A 14,022-nucleotide genomic window follows, 5' to 3' on the forward strand; every position below is an offset into this window, starting at 1 on the left:
TTAGTACATTTGGACTGCTCTAACAGATTATCACAGACTGGGGGGCCTATACACAACATTTATTTCTCACCGTTCCGGAAGCTGGGAAGTCCAAGTTCACGGAGCTGGCAGACACAGCGTCTGGTGAGAGCCCACTTCCTGTGTCTGTCTCCTGGCTGTGTCTTCACATGGTGGAAGGGGTGAGATAACAGTGTGGGGCCTTTTTATAAAGGCACTAGTCCCATTCCTGAGGGGCTCCACCTCATGACCTCTCGAAGGCCCCACCTCCAAATACTGTCACATTGGGGATTGGGTTTCAACATAGGAATTTGGAGGGGGATACACACATTGAGTCTACTGCAGAAGGGGGTACAGAAGAAAGTGTAAGGGAAGTGAGTGAGTTTGGGGGAGGAGAGCCAATGAAAAGGGATTTGGCACACAGTGTGGGTTGCTTGGCGAGTTAGGTTGCATAATTGGCCCCAGGTCTTCGCTTTTTTTGGACCCCGAACACTGTGCCAGGTGACTTTGCATCTCCTCCTACTAGTGTATTTCATCATCTCTGACTTTGGGGTTGGCCGTATGACTAGCTTTGGATAATAGAATGGGACAGAAAGTAACAGTGTTCCTGTCCCAAGCCTAGAGCTTAGGCGGCTCTGTGTGACTCTGCTTGTGTTCTTGTGCCTCAGTCCGTGCCATGAGAAGAACATTCCTGAGGGGCCCGCTGGTCCTACGGAGGAGACGCATGTGGAACCCAGCCCAGATCAGTCCAGACATCCCAGTGATCCACAGTTATGTGAGCAGATTCAGCTGAGATCATCAGAACCACTCAATTGAGCCCAGTTGGGTCAGCAGACCTCCAAACACATGAGAAATACCGAAAGATTGCTGTTTTAAGCCACTGAGTGTTAGAGGAGGCTTGTTACACGTTGATAGTTAACTGGTGTACCTACGTAGCAGCCACAATCGCCTTCTGCCGTGTCATAGAATCCTGGTTTTGTTAGTGATGACAATGTGTCATTACTGGCCTAACCCAGTCATGTCACTTCTGTTACTGTTTGCTAGATACTTTCCTTCCCAGACTTCTTTGCAGCTGGTGGTGACCATGTGACCTACTTCTGGCCAAAGAGACAAAAAGGGAAATCTTACTTCTGGGAAAGATTTTCTTCTCGATGAAGACAAAGCCCTGGGGCACCTGGGTGGCTCAATCATTAAGCGTCTGCCTTCAGCTCAGGTCATGATCCCAGGGTCCTGGGATCAAGCCCCGCATCAGGGTCCCTCCTCAGCGGGAAGCCTGCTTCTCCCTCTCTCACTCCCCTTGCTTGTATTCCTTCTCTCGCCGTGTCTCTCTCTGTCAAATAAATAAATAATCTTAAAAAAAGAAAGAAAGAAAGAAAACAAAGCCCTGTTCTGTCCATCCCTTTCTTTCCTCTTTGGGGCCTGGTCTGACTGTGTGATGCCTGGAACTGTGGAAGCCATCTTGTCACCATGAGGTCACCCGTCCGAGGATGTGAGGTCCATATACTGCAGATGCTCAAACAGGATGAGAAAAGCCTGGGTTTTTCACTGCATTGTTAAGCTTCAGAACAGACCCTGGGACCACCTACCTCCAGCCTCTCATCAAGAAAAGCAACGATCATTTTTATGGTTCAAAGCACTGTTGGCCATTTTCTCTTATGGGAGCCCAGTGCATCATTGAGTGGTGAGGGATGCAGTTAAGGTGGAGGAGAAGGGTGTGGGTGACAACTGAGGGAGGTGTGTGTCACAGTGCTGTGACAAAAACATTGAAAATTGAAGACCTTTTCCTAATTAGCTGTGTAACCTTGAGTAATTCACTCACCTCTCCCGGCTGCATTTTCTTCTCCCAAGAGAAGGCATTTAACTAGATGATCTCTAAGGTTGTCACAGCTCAAACACGGACTCTGAACATACAGGCAAGTCTCTGGGTGCCACAGCTGGGCAAATATTCACAGAGGATTTTGGAGAATTATTAATTACGCCCCAAGAAAAGACTGAGGATAGTAGTTTGATAGCAAATGCTTAGCTCTGGGCTTGTAAATAATGAGTTTCTTCTTCATTTCTGAGTTTGTGTCTAATACAAGTCTTACCTGCTCTAGGGAATTTCATCAAATGCTCATTAGATGCCTTGTTTATAGAAAATGATTTGCATGCAAGGAGCGAATGCTTCCTTTTCAGGAGCAGGTGTTGTGGGATGAAGAGAAACATGCTGGCTAATGCCTTGTCATCCAAATTCACAGAAATTTCTGGTATCCTGGGCAGGTTTGACACCATTCTGGAGAGAGAACTAAGGGACACATCTTCTGAATAAATTAGTCTATTTATTCAGTTTCTAGTTCTGCAGAATAGAGCCTTGGCAGGATCCCAGAGAAGCATCAGCTGGGGGAAAAAAAATCACTTTATTTTCTGCTTTAGCCAACAGCATTTTCCTGCCCAGACTCTGCAGAAACAGACTTGCTTAGCTTTGCAGGCTTCTCCAGCTGCCACTGTTTCTCCATGGCCTTCTGCTTACACATGCCCCTGGCTCAGTCAGATTTCTTCAGCTCTAATATTTTTCCCCCAAAATGATTTTTCTTTAATTCCTCTTTGCTCTTCACCACAGTGATGTACATAAGCTTTCCTTTTTTTTTTTTTCTGTTTTCTTCCACTTTCTAATACCTTCCTTGCTCACCTCCTCCTCTCTGCATCTATTGCTACGTCCTGAAAGGTTTTGACATTTGTGAAGTGATGTCCCTAAAAATTAATAAGAACCCTGGGTCGGGTGGGTCATGATTCTCTGATGTAATCACGGAGAAGTATTTTTACCAGCTACTATTTGCTGTTCCCAGAGAATTTTGCAGTTCTAGTCTCACTTTATTTTCCTTTTAGTATTCTGTAGCATAATTTTTAGCTCTGGAAACAAAATTCTAGATGAAAGTGGAATTTGGGCAGAAGGGCGAATCTGGGGCAGAGCAGTGAAGACCACCTGAGCACAGGAATGTCATTCATTTATATACACATTTTACAAACCTTTATTGAAGATGACTATGAAATTTTAAAGCACGGAGCTAAGGACTATAAGGGGAGACAAATTACCTGGTGCATGAACAGCTCATATATGGAGCTTCCATAGAGAAGGAGCAGGTGGGAATATTAAAAGGAAACATTTCCCCTTCTAGCAACACATACCTTAGGAGATATCAAGATTAAATGTGTTTTATCGCAACCGATTCTACCCAGCTGAAGTGGACCCCAAACCAACCCTCTACTGGACCCAACTAAAGACTCTTTCCTGAACAATGAACACTTGGATCTGTTTGAACCAGCCACGTACAGACCTGTAGATTAATTTCCAGAGTGCTGGTTTTCAAGCTTCCCATCACTGGGGACTCCTCTTTCTAGATCAAACCATCTGACTTTCCCCCCTCAACTAACTACTCAGCAAATCTCTTCACTCGTGTGTGTTCCTTGCCTGGCAAGTCAACACACTTGGTTTTGTGGATTTTATTTATTTTATAGCTCTGGTAGTCTTCATTTTATTTGTTTTTAGAATATAGGCTATAGGGGAGCCAACTAATGTTTAACATCTTGCAGCAGCACGTAAGAAATGTGCAACATTAAAAACAACTAAAAGAAAAACAACCAAACTGGGCGCCCGGGTGGCTCAGTCGTTAAGCGTCTGCCTTCGGCTCAGGTCATGATCCCAGGATCCTGGGATCGAGCCCCGCATCGGGCTCCCTGCTCGGCAAGAAGCCTGCTTCTCCCTCTCCCACTCCCCCTGCTTGTGTTCCTGCTCTCGCTATCTCGCTCTCTGTCAAATAAAGAAATAAAATCTTAAAAAAAAAAAAAAAAGAAAAACAACCAAACCAAACCAAACAACAAGCCAATAATAGCAGTGGTCCCATAATAACAGCAAATCTTAGTCGGGAGACAGGGCCCTGCTAAGGAATGAGACCCACACTCACTTCCCGGCTCAGGGCATTTCTAACTAGGAGTTGGTTTCCACTGGACGAAGCCAAGTTCAACAGCAGTCTGATCCAGATCTGAAGATTGCTTCCCATGTTTGTGTGGCTTCTCTCTTCCGGTTAACATTCCAAGTTTAGCCGGCTGATAAGGAACAAAGGCCATAATTTTAACAAAAACGACCTGCCTTTCTACTTTTTAATGATTTACCAGGTACTGCTGCAGCATTTGGTCGGTGTAGGTAGGAATTGTGCATCTTTGACTCTTGGGCTGTGATAGTCTGGATTTTCTCAGAAGAATCCTTCCAGAACTTGAGTTAAATTTTGTTTCGTGACCTTATTAAAGAAAGTCAGGAGATTTTTAGTCCCCAGCCATGCTTCTGCAGCACACCTTTCAAACTCTGGGAATTATTGGAGCCCAGCACATCATTCCTCCCTGAAAGAAACATCCGGCACTTTCCCCATACGTGTACTTTCCTCCTACATCAAGATGCTGTTATAATTTGTTTTTCCCCTCATGGCAGATTACTAATATACCACATATTTGTGAAGGGAATTTATCAAAAATATAGCAGAATCTTTTTAATGTACTCCTTGTTGCAGCTTTAAAGTATTACAGCCCAGTCATGTTTCTGCCTCTGGATGTCCCAGTGTTTTAGGGAGTTTTGGTCTGCAGCGTGAAGTCCTAAATCAGATGGGACTCAATGTCTTTAATGGTGACCTTCCCTGCTCCTCCCTTATTGTCATCTTTAAGTAAATGTTATTCAGTGCCTACCACCTAAGACTTCACCTTGGGCACATACAAAATGGTGTTTGAATATACTGCTTTGGCCTTCTGAGAGCTCAGGTTAAGCCATCTTCTTCCTTCCCTCCCTCAAACATTTGCTAATGGGCAGAAGAATGAACATAAGAAGAGTCCTTTGATAATTCAAGAGGCAAGCCAGAGCAAAGGCCCCACTCGAGAATGAATGTTTGTTTAATGGCGTGTTTCCAGAATGTGGAGATCAGGACAATGTAAGCCAGTAGTGGGAGTATATCAAAGGAAGGAGGGGAAATATTTCTCTTCCTTTTGTAGAAATGTTCCCATGAGACGTGGTTTCTTGAAACTATCAGCTATCAATTGCTGCATAACGAATGACCTCAAAACTCAGTGGCTTTATTAAAACAGCAATGATTTATTATCTCCTGTGATTGTGAGGGTGGAAAATCTACATCATTCTGTTGCTTGTCTTGCAATAAAAGTTGCAAGAGTTTGGGGCTGGAGGGTCTAAGATGGCCTCACTCACTGTCAGCAGTAAATGCTGGTTGTTGGCTAGGTCTTGTCTAGTCTCTTTCCCATGACCTCTTATCCTCCAGTACACTAGAATGGGCTATTGCACAACAGGGTGGGCTCAGGGTCTTCAAGCCTAGGCCCTAGAAGTTGTACAGTGCTACTTCTGCCACGTTCTACTGGTCCAAGCAGGTCCCAAGGACATTCAGATTCGAGGGGTGGAGAAATGAGTCCACCTTTTAATGGGAGGACCAAAGGGACATAGACCTCAAGCAGATGTGATTCACTGGGAACCATTGTTCTAACAATCTATCACAGCAGAAGGGAGGTCAGAAGAATGGGGATGAGGGCTGGGCTGGGAGGTAGGAGGAGGATAATTTAAGAACTGAAGATGAAGATTCCCTCAGAATCTTTGTTCCTGTCTTCAATGATAGAATTCTATGCATCAGAAAATAATAGGTTGCTCCCAGTTATTTGTTTCTGGGGATATAGACTCAAGGGGATGCATGAGTGAAGGAAAAATAAAGGATACCTACAATTTTATTAAAGTTTGGCATTTAGAGAATACGATATAAAATAGAAAAGCAGAAAATATTTCATTGCCAAAGAGATGAGGAGAAACAGAAGATTTTATCAGGAAATTATATACACAATCCAGATTATATATGCACATTTGAGCACACATAGGAGATGCTTTCTGCTGTAAGATAACTTTAATTTTATAGGTGAAGCTTTTAAAGAGGGTTTTCCTTTCTGTAGCCCTGTAATTCAGGCAGTCTGTCACCAAGTGATGGGCACATGGATTTTACTGAGAGCCATGTGGGTCCTTCTGTTCAAATCTCTTAGAGTCATAATCTCAAATTTCCTCTACATAATAAAAAAAGCATGGTATTCTTTATTAAAGGAATTGAATCTAAAAAAATTTACAACTGATTTTGTTGAGTTTTAGAAATGATTTTCATAGCATGATTTTGTACCTTTCTCTCAGTCTTTAACTTTCTCTTGATTTAGATCCTGAATCTAAAGCCAGTACTCTTTCCTAGGAGTTTCTGTCTCAGCAGTTACTATTGGCTTTCTGTTGGAATTTCTGGAATACTGAAGAGGGGGTTGGACCTAATTAAAAAGATGGCTTTAGTTTGCCTTTCCAGCATACCATGACTGTTTTATCTGTGTGCCCATGGGGAAAAATGTAAAATAGAGCATAGTGTTTAGGTACCACAGAGATCATATTTGTGTCTTTATTCACTGCTAATTTACCCCTGAGTTTTATCTTTGCAGGACTAGTATGGCCTGAATAAAACATAGGTAGCTTACGTTCTCTCCTTCCATTGTAACCAATAACCACTTCTTATAAACTGCCATTAACTTCAGGCTTCTACAGACACTTCCCTGGTAGGCTTAAAATGTTTAACAGTTTGAAAACTAATCTTCAAAGGTTTGGAATAATAACTTAAACCACTTTTATTATATAAGCGCCATGTTTATTTTTTGAGCCACGACAACTCCAGGAAACAAGAAAATAAACAAGACAATAAAAAAATTGCTCTGAGATGATTACTCTTAATTATGTCCCAAGCTGAGTCATCTTTTTGAGACGTGTGTTAATGGGCCCCCCCTAAGTCTCTTCCCCTGAGAATCCCTTCAAAGTACACAAACAGCTGTCCTCTTGACCTACCAACCAAAGGCAACAGTGCACTTCCATCGTGAGTTGCCCTGTGGTAGTTCTGCTTCGGTAGAGATTTGTCTTTAGCACATTGTGAGGGTGTTGAAGATGCTTCTTATTTCCCACTTCTCTCAAGGGAGTTGTGGGGGTAATTAGCCTCAGCTGAATCTCAATATGAACAAGATCAAAACCAAAAATTTGCTCACTCTTGAGTTATCGTAGTTGGATGAAAGTGAAGTCATTACCAGGTGCAACAGCTGGTCTTCCGGCCCCAAGGCCACAAGCAGAATGTTACACGCTCTGAAGCTTAATGATTTCAGCATTTATGTAGCAGCTTCAGGGTCCCCAGCCTGAACTCAATCAATTTCCACAGCTCACTGGGGAGGTGAAGATGGAAATGCCACCAACGTCTGCAATGGATGCAATATCCTGTCAATGGTCAGTTATTTGCAGAAACACCAAAACTGTGCCTGCAATTCTGGGGGACACAGGGACCTCCTGAAGTGTCTCTGCTCTGCAGATCGGGTGCTCAGGTCTTCTGCTCTGGACTATCAATTGTTTCAGCGGGACATTTAGAGGATGTTGCAGGGCAAACCGTGCATAGTGGAGGTCAATGGCATGTGCCTATTCAGCAGGAAAAAAACCCCAACAGCTCTAAAGAGTAAGCATGTAAATAACACCTCCTGGTTTTGCTGAGGATGGAGCTATAGACACACACACCTCTGCTGGCGCTGTAAGCAAGCACAAATCCCTGGGATGCTCAGCAAGCACAGTAACATTGTGGTGATGTGTCATTATTTTAACTGGCTACGTAGGGTGTCATTGTATGCTTGTGCCATAATTTATTTAGCCAATATTTAAGTTGTTTCCAAATTTTCCCTATCATAAACAGTGTGTAGTGAACATCCTGATACATGATTTCTCTGTGAATTTGACCCATTAAGTCCCTGGCAAAAATTCTCACAAACGGAAATGCTGGATCAAACTCTTATGATGCTGATATATAGTGTTAGGTGACCATCTAGAAAGTTCCATACTAAGATTATAAATTTTATAAAGATTTTTTTTTAAAGATTTTATTTATTTATTCATGAGAGACAGAGAGAGAGAGAAGCAGAGGGAGAAACAGGCTCCCAAGGAGCAGGGAGCCAGATGCGGGACTCGATCCCAGGACCCTGGGATCATGACCTGAGCCGAAGGCAGACGCTTAACCATCTGAGCCACCCAGGCGCCCCTAAGATTATAAATTTTAATGTATATTTTTACATTTAGATATTTGCTCCATTTGGAACTTGTTTTGGTGGTAGAGATGCCTATTTGTCCAAATGACTAAGGCAGTTTTCCTGCCTCGCTTTTACCCTGTATCAAATTCTCGTTCATATTTAAGTCTGTTTCTGCATTTTGTATTACTGAGTTTTGTGTTAATTATTGCATAACACTTTAATTTTTATACTTGTATCATATGTTTTAATATCTTGTGGGACTAATATTTGCTCATTATTCTTTTTTTTTTTTTTTAAAGATTTTATTTTTATTTATTTGAGAGAGAATGAGACAGAGAGCATGAGAGGGAGGAGGGTCAGAGGGAGAAGCAGACTCCCCGCTGAGCAGGGAGCCCGATGCGGGACTCGATCCCGGGACTCCAAGATCATGACCTGAGCCGAAGGCAGTCGCTTAATCAACTGAGCCACCCAGGCGCCCCTATTTGCTCATTATTCTGCTTGGCTATTTATTTATGCTTATTCTTTCAGAAGAATTTTGATATCAATTTTTTTTTTCTGTATTAAAGGAAAAAACCCTGAAATTTTTTTCCTTGGGATTTGCATTGAATTTGCCATTTGATTTCAGGAAATTTACTTCTTTATAATATAGAGGACATGTCCAAAAATAGAATTTATTTTTCCATTTATTCAAATATCCTCTGCCCTTCAATAGAATTTTATTGTTTTCTTCACATAGGCCCTGAACATCTCTTGTTAAATGTATTCCTAAGAATTTTATACTTTTTTGATTGCCATTATTAAAGGGAGATCCCCCCTTATAGCTATCTAGCCTGTTCTACCAAGTAGGCTAATCCACTTAGCTCCTAGTGCACAATTGTCTGGAAGCTCCAGCTCCCACCTGTGCACTGATACTTACAGGGAGCAGCAAAGTGGAGACTGGGTCTGGCCTCCTTCCTTCTCTCCCTGCCTTCTGGCCCTTCCTCCTTGGCTCTAGGATGTAGGTGTGGGCCCAGTTGTCCTAGTAAATAAGGGAGAATCATTCCATGTCGTGAAACTCCCCACAAGTGGCCAGCAATGAAAATATGAGCTTAGGGATGCCTGGGTGGCTCAGTCGGTTAAATGTCTGCCTTCGGCTCAGGTCATGATCCTGGAGTCCTGGGATCGAGTCCTGCATTGGGCTCCTTGCTCAGCGGGAAGTCTGCTTCTCCCTCTGCCTGACATTCCCCCTGCTTGTGCTCTCTCTCTCTCTCTCTGACAAATAAATAAATAAATAAAAATCTTAAAAAAAAAATGAGCTTATTTTTAAGTGCCCAGTACCTTGTACCTGGGGTCCCACAGGCTGCGCCAGATGCCTTGTGGCTGAGGGGTCAGGAATTGGCGTGGGGGGCGGGGGGGGGGGTAGCATCAATGGTCTCTTATCCTGGCCATGGCCTTGTGACCCAGAGCCTGGGAAGTCAGTGTCCTGGCCCTCCCCGAGAGTACCCTCTTACCCAGGGTATGCCACTGGAAATCTACTGAGGGAGAAAGGCAGCTCTAGCTTTTCAGAGGAGCTAGGCCATTTCCCCAGGGAAGAACAATCTCTAGAAAACAAGGGGGCTCCATGTTTTTTTTTAGTTCTGATTTCTATCTTAGTCATTAAAAATCAAGCTTTAAAAATAAGACCTTATCCATTATGTTTTAATAATCATCACTGGGGCTTACAGTGATTAATAATGGAAGGTTTTTGTTTAAATATTAAACATTAATGGTTTTGTTCTGCTCTTGAGAACTGGAGGCAGAGTTAGAAATGGGCTCACAACATGTTTTTTTACCCCTGGGGCCTGGGCTGATTGCAAAGGTGACCCTTGCGAGACTGGTGCCTGTAATCAGAGGACACTCCCGTCCATGCCATGATCCACGATCTGGGGCTGCAGTCTCCCGGCAGCATGGGACCTTACAAAGCCTTTTGTGTTTTTGTTTTCCCAAATGACCTATGGATCCGTTACAGAGGAATTTATTGTCAATTGCTTCTTTCCTTTGATGCCGCATGACGACTCCGGGGCCGAGAAAGCCAAATCCCTTAATAATCATAGCTATTATCCGGCACTGAGCTGACACTTTATATGCATTATTCTATTTAAAGTTTACAAGTACCCTGAGGGATACGTAATATTATTCCTATTTTAAATATGAGGATATGGAGACTTAGAAATGTTGAGTAACTTTCCAAGTAGCCCCAGCTTGTAGGTGGTAGAAGTAAGATTTGGAATCAATTCTTATCTGATTCTGAATAATGTGCTTTTTCCATTGCCCTGTCTCACCTAACTAAATAATAATTACATAACTGGTGCCATTCTCTTGAGATACGACTGTCTCCTAGACCCTAGACCGGCTCCTGTTCTTTTTCGAGTAAGTGATGTGTCAGGATGATTTCAGAGGGTGTGCAACCAGGAGAAGTGGCATAAATATAACAGAAAATAATTACACCAGGCTTTACCCTGTGCCAGACACTGGGCTAAGGGCTTGGTAGGTAATAAACCATTGAATCCATAACAACCCCGTGATGTAGTTTCCATGATTGTCCCTCCATTCTATAGTTAAATCACAGAGACATAAAGCAACTTGTCTAATATCAGATAACCAGCAAGTGGCCAAGCCAGGACCCACCCACGTAGGCAGGCTCCAGAGTCCTGTGCTCTTACCATTCAGATGGAATCTCTTTAACTAAGATGGGGAAGGCTGGGGGAGGAACTTTTGGGGGGTGAGGGCTGATGTTATCAAGAGTTCTGTATGAGCATGCTATATCTGAAGTAGATTATTGGGTATCCCAAAGGAACTATCAAGAAGACATGTGGTTATCGACTTGGTATCATCAGCATATTGATGGTATGTAAAGCTTAAGATAAGATGAAGTCACCACTAGGAAATGTATAGATAGGGAAGATGAGAGGTCCATGGCCCCTTCCACAGCCTGAGAGTAAGTGGAGGGGGGAGGGTTGGCAAAGGACCCAAGTGACCCTTCCCTTTCTCTCACAGCCCACCTCCCAACCATCAGCGGGACCTGTGGATTTCCCCCAATCCTTACCATGGCCCAGGCTCCACTGCCTTAGAATGAGCCATCAACATGGCTCACTACTACAATCTAGAGACCCCTCTGACAGACCACTCTGGTCACCCCACCCTCTTCACTAAATCCTGCCACGCCAGCCTTCTTGTTCTGAATGGAGGGGCATGTTCCCCTCTGGGCCACAACACTTGCTATTCCCCCTACTTGCAAATACCCTTTCCTAGATAGTCCCAGAACTCCATCCATTGCTTTGTTCAGATTGCTACTCAAATGCCACCTCCTTGTAGGGACCTTTCCTGACACCTTATCCAAAGAGCACCCCCAATTCTCTTTCCCAAGATCTGCTTTAGTTCTCTTCATAGCCCTTATCACTTTCTATATTGTTCGATATTGTATGACATGTTCATCGACCATCTCTTCTCTATGATGGGAAACTCTGTGAGAGCCGGGACTCTATGTTTATTCATCACTGTATTCCCAGTGACGGTCCCGGTGGGAGACAAATGACAAATATTTGTGAATGATCGATGAAGAAGAAACTGAGAAGTAGTTGTTGGGACAGGAGGAAAATAGGGAGGAGTGTGCAATCACAAAAGCCAAGAGATGAAAGTGTTTTAAGAAGGCAGATGTCTGTCTACACCTAATGCTGATGAGGGTCAAAGCAATCAAGATGGAATCTGGTTGCTGATATTCTTCCCACTTCACTTTATTATTATTGGTGTGATGGAGACTCATTTGCAAGGACATTCTTTGCTGCATTGTAGGTAACAGCAAACGTGGTAACAAACTGGAATAAATAGGCATGATTAACTTAATGGTTGAACACATTAATACATCTATGGAATACTATGCAGTCATCCAGAAGAAGAGGGAGGTCTATAGCATTTTCTAAAAAAATTGTCCAGATGTATTAAGTGAGAAAGTAAGTCAGAGTCCAATTTATACTATCCTTTTTTTGGTTGTTAGAAAAGATACATATATCTACTAAGAAAAAATTAGGATAGATAAACAATAAATCATTTTGTAAGTTATCTCGGCAGAGTTGTATTGGGAGATTTTCCCTTCTTATTTTGTTGTATAACTGTTTTTTAAGGGGTAGGATTATTTTTGCTCTTTGCAGTTTGCCAATATATTTCAAGTAATGAGAAAGGACAAGAAATAAATGGGATGACTATATATAATTTAAATAAACAGATGAAAAAATTGAGGATGCTCTGGAATAGACATGAGCCAGAGAACACAGAAGGAAAGCTTCTGGCAAGAATGGAATGCTTTCTGCTCATTTACCTCTGCTCTGAGTATATGAGAGGCCCCATGCCACTGGGGTGTTGGGTGGCAATTGTCAAGACATCATACTGGTTTTGAGCTAGCTACTCTGTCTCTCCCACAGGGAGAAACTTCTGGTATGTTCCAGTGGCTGAGTTAGTCCAGTAGTCTATAGAGAACTCCTGTAGGTTATGCCAAAACTTAGCTGCTGGCATCATCATTCAACGTTTTTTTCTCCTCAAGACACCTAGAGTCTGTGAAGTGCATTCTGATGAGAATATGGCATGAAGGCCCAGTTCCTCTCTCTTCCAGATGCAACATTTGTCCAGAGTCCATTGACAACAGTGAGCTGTGGGACATACTTGGCTTACCTCCTAGAGACTTCATAGCAGAGTAAAATTTGCTTTTATTGAATAGGTAAGAGTCAAGGTCATCCCCTGAAACAGATTTTCTTGCAAAAGGGGAATAGGTGTTTTCCCCATGAATTGCACTTTAAAAAATTAAATTCTATTTCAATAATAAGAATTGATCAGGGATGCCAATGTTCTTCCTTTTTACTTTGTTAAGGAATCCGGATTGAGTCCAGCTGCGTATGTGAGAGAGTTAGCAAAAATCTCAACCCCTCTCCCAGTCAAACTTCTTGAGAGAGGAGTCTATATTTGATGTCTTTTTCTCACTTCTAGATTTTCCCCAGCCGTCTGCATTATAACTTTCCTCCCCCTTTCATGGTCTTCATTCACTCTCAGTCCTTTGTCTGTCACCCACATGCCGGGAGGCTGTCTTCTGTCCCCAGCACCCCTCTTGGCCCCTGATATGGAGTGGCCCTCCGTGCATAACATGCCTGCCCCAAGTGCTCACACTGCCTTTGCTCAGTGTGCAAACGCATGCTTTTCCCTCATTTTTCTACCCAACTAATTTACCTTTCATGATTAGCTCAGCTGTCCCTTGGGAGAATCTTCTCAGGCCATTCCCTCCCACCCCCGGGAAGAACTGGGTCTTTTCCAGTCTGTGTTCTCAGAGCTGTGAGCAGACTGTAGGTACAGAGCTTACCTGAGAGTCACTGTGGCTTTGTCCTCCCGTGTCTCCTGTCTGTCTCTTCCATTAGACTTACATCCTTAGCCCTAACACAGTAGTGGGGGCAGAGTAGGGAGTAGGTGCCCAGCTCCTGTTGGCTGAATAAATGGATGTATTTATTGATTCCCAGGGGGAAATGTGAAAGGCAAAACCATAGTTTTGCTGGGGACTCAGTGCTCTGATGATAGGAATCCTGAAGAGCCACAGGCACATAACCCCCCATCCAGTTACCACTCTGACCTGCCTTCTTCCAAATCTTCACTGGGGCTGGCCCAAGAGTTTGAAATCCCCATTCCCAATTCTGTTTCTGACTCACTAGCCCTTTGGGTTACTCACTTCCTGTCCACAATGGCACTTGCTGGTTTATAAAGCAAGGTGACCCTTGAGGGCTAACAACAACCGAGAGCTTATAAACAGTTTCAGAGTCCCATGAACTGTGTAAATGCTAAATGTTGTTATGAATCGGTAAAGTGCGTGAGTGAGTGGAAACTGCTAAGCTCTCCCCTGGATTGCTAACTACTTTATTTGTCAAATTTAAAAAGTGC

At 43.1% G+C, this 14,022-nt stretch overlaps 1 long non-coding RNA gene across 1 annotated transcript; it reads right to left on the bottom strand.

The window, feature by feature from the left end:
• Positions 1–815: 815 nt before the first annotated feature.
• Positions 816–13,738, bottom strand: LOC145720614 (uncharacterized). The gene is made up of 3 exons (XR_014143701.1): positions 13,454–13,738; positions 7,114–7,278; positions 816–1,327 (listed from the first exon to the last, which is right to left on the bottom strand). It is a non-coding gene; the product is annotated as an uncharacterized LOC145720614 (long non-coding RNA).
• Between the last annotated feature and the right edge of the window lie 284 nt (positions 13,739–14,022).

Source organism: Leptonychotes weddellii, chromosome 3 (assembly GCF_054177405.1).
Source record: "Leptonychotes weddellii isolate Sample4059 chromosome 3, ASM5417740v2, whole genome shotgun sequence".
In the NCBI taxonomy this organism is placed as follows: Eukaryota; Metazoa; Chordata; class Mammalia; order Carnivora; family Phocidae; genus Leptonychotes; species Leptonychotes weddellii.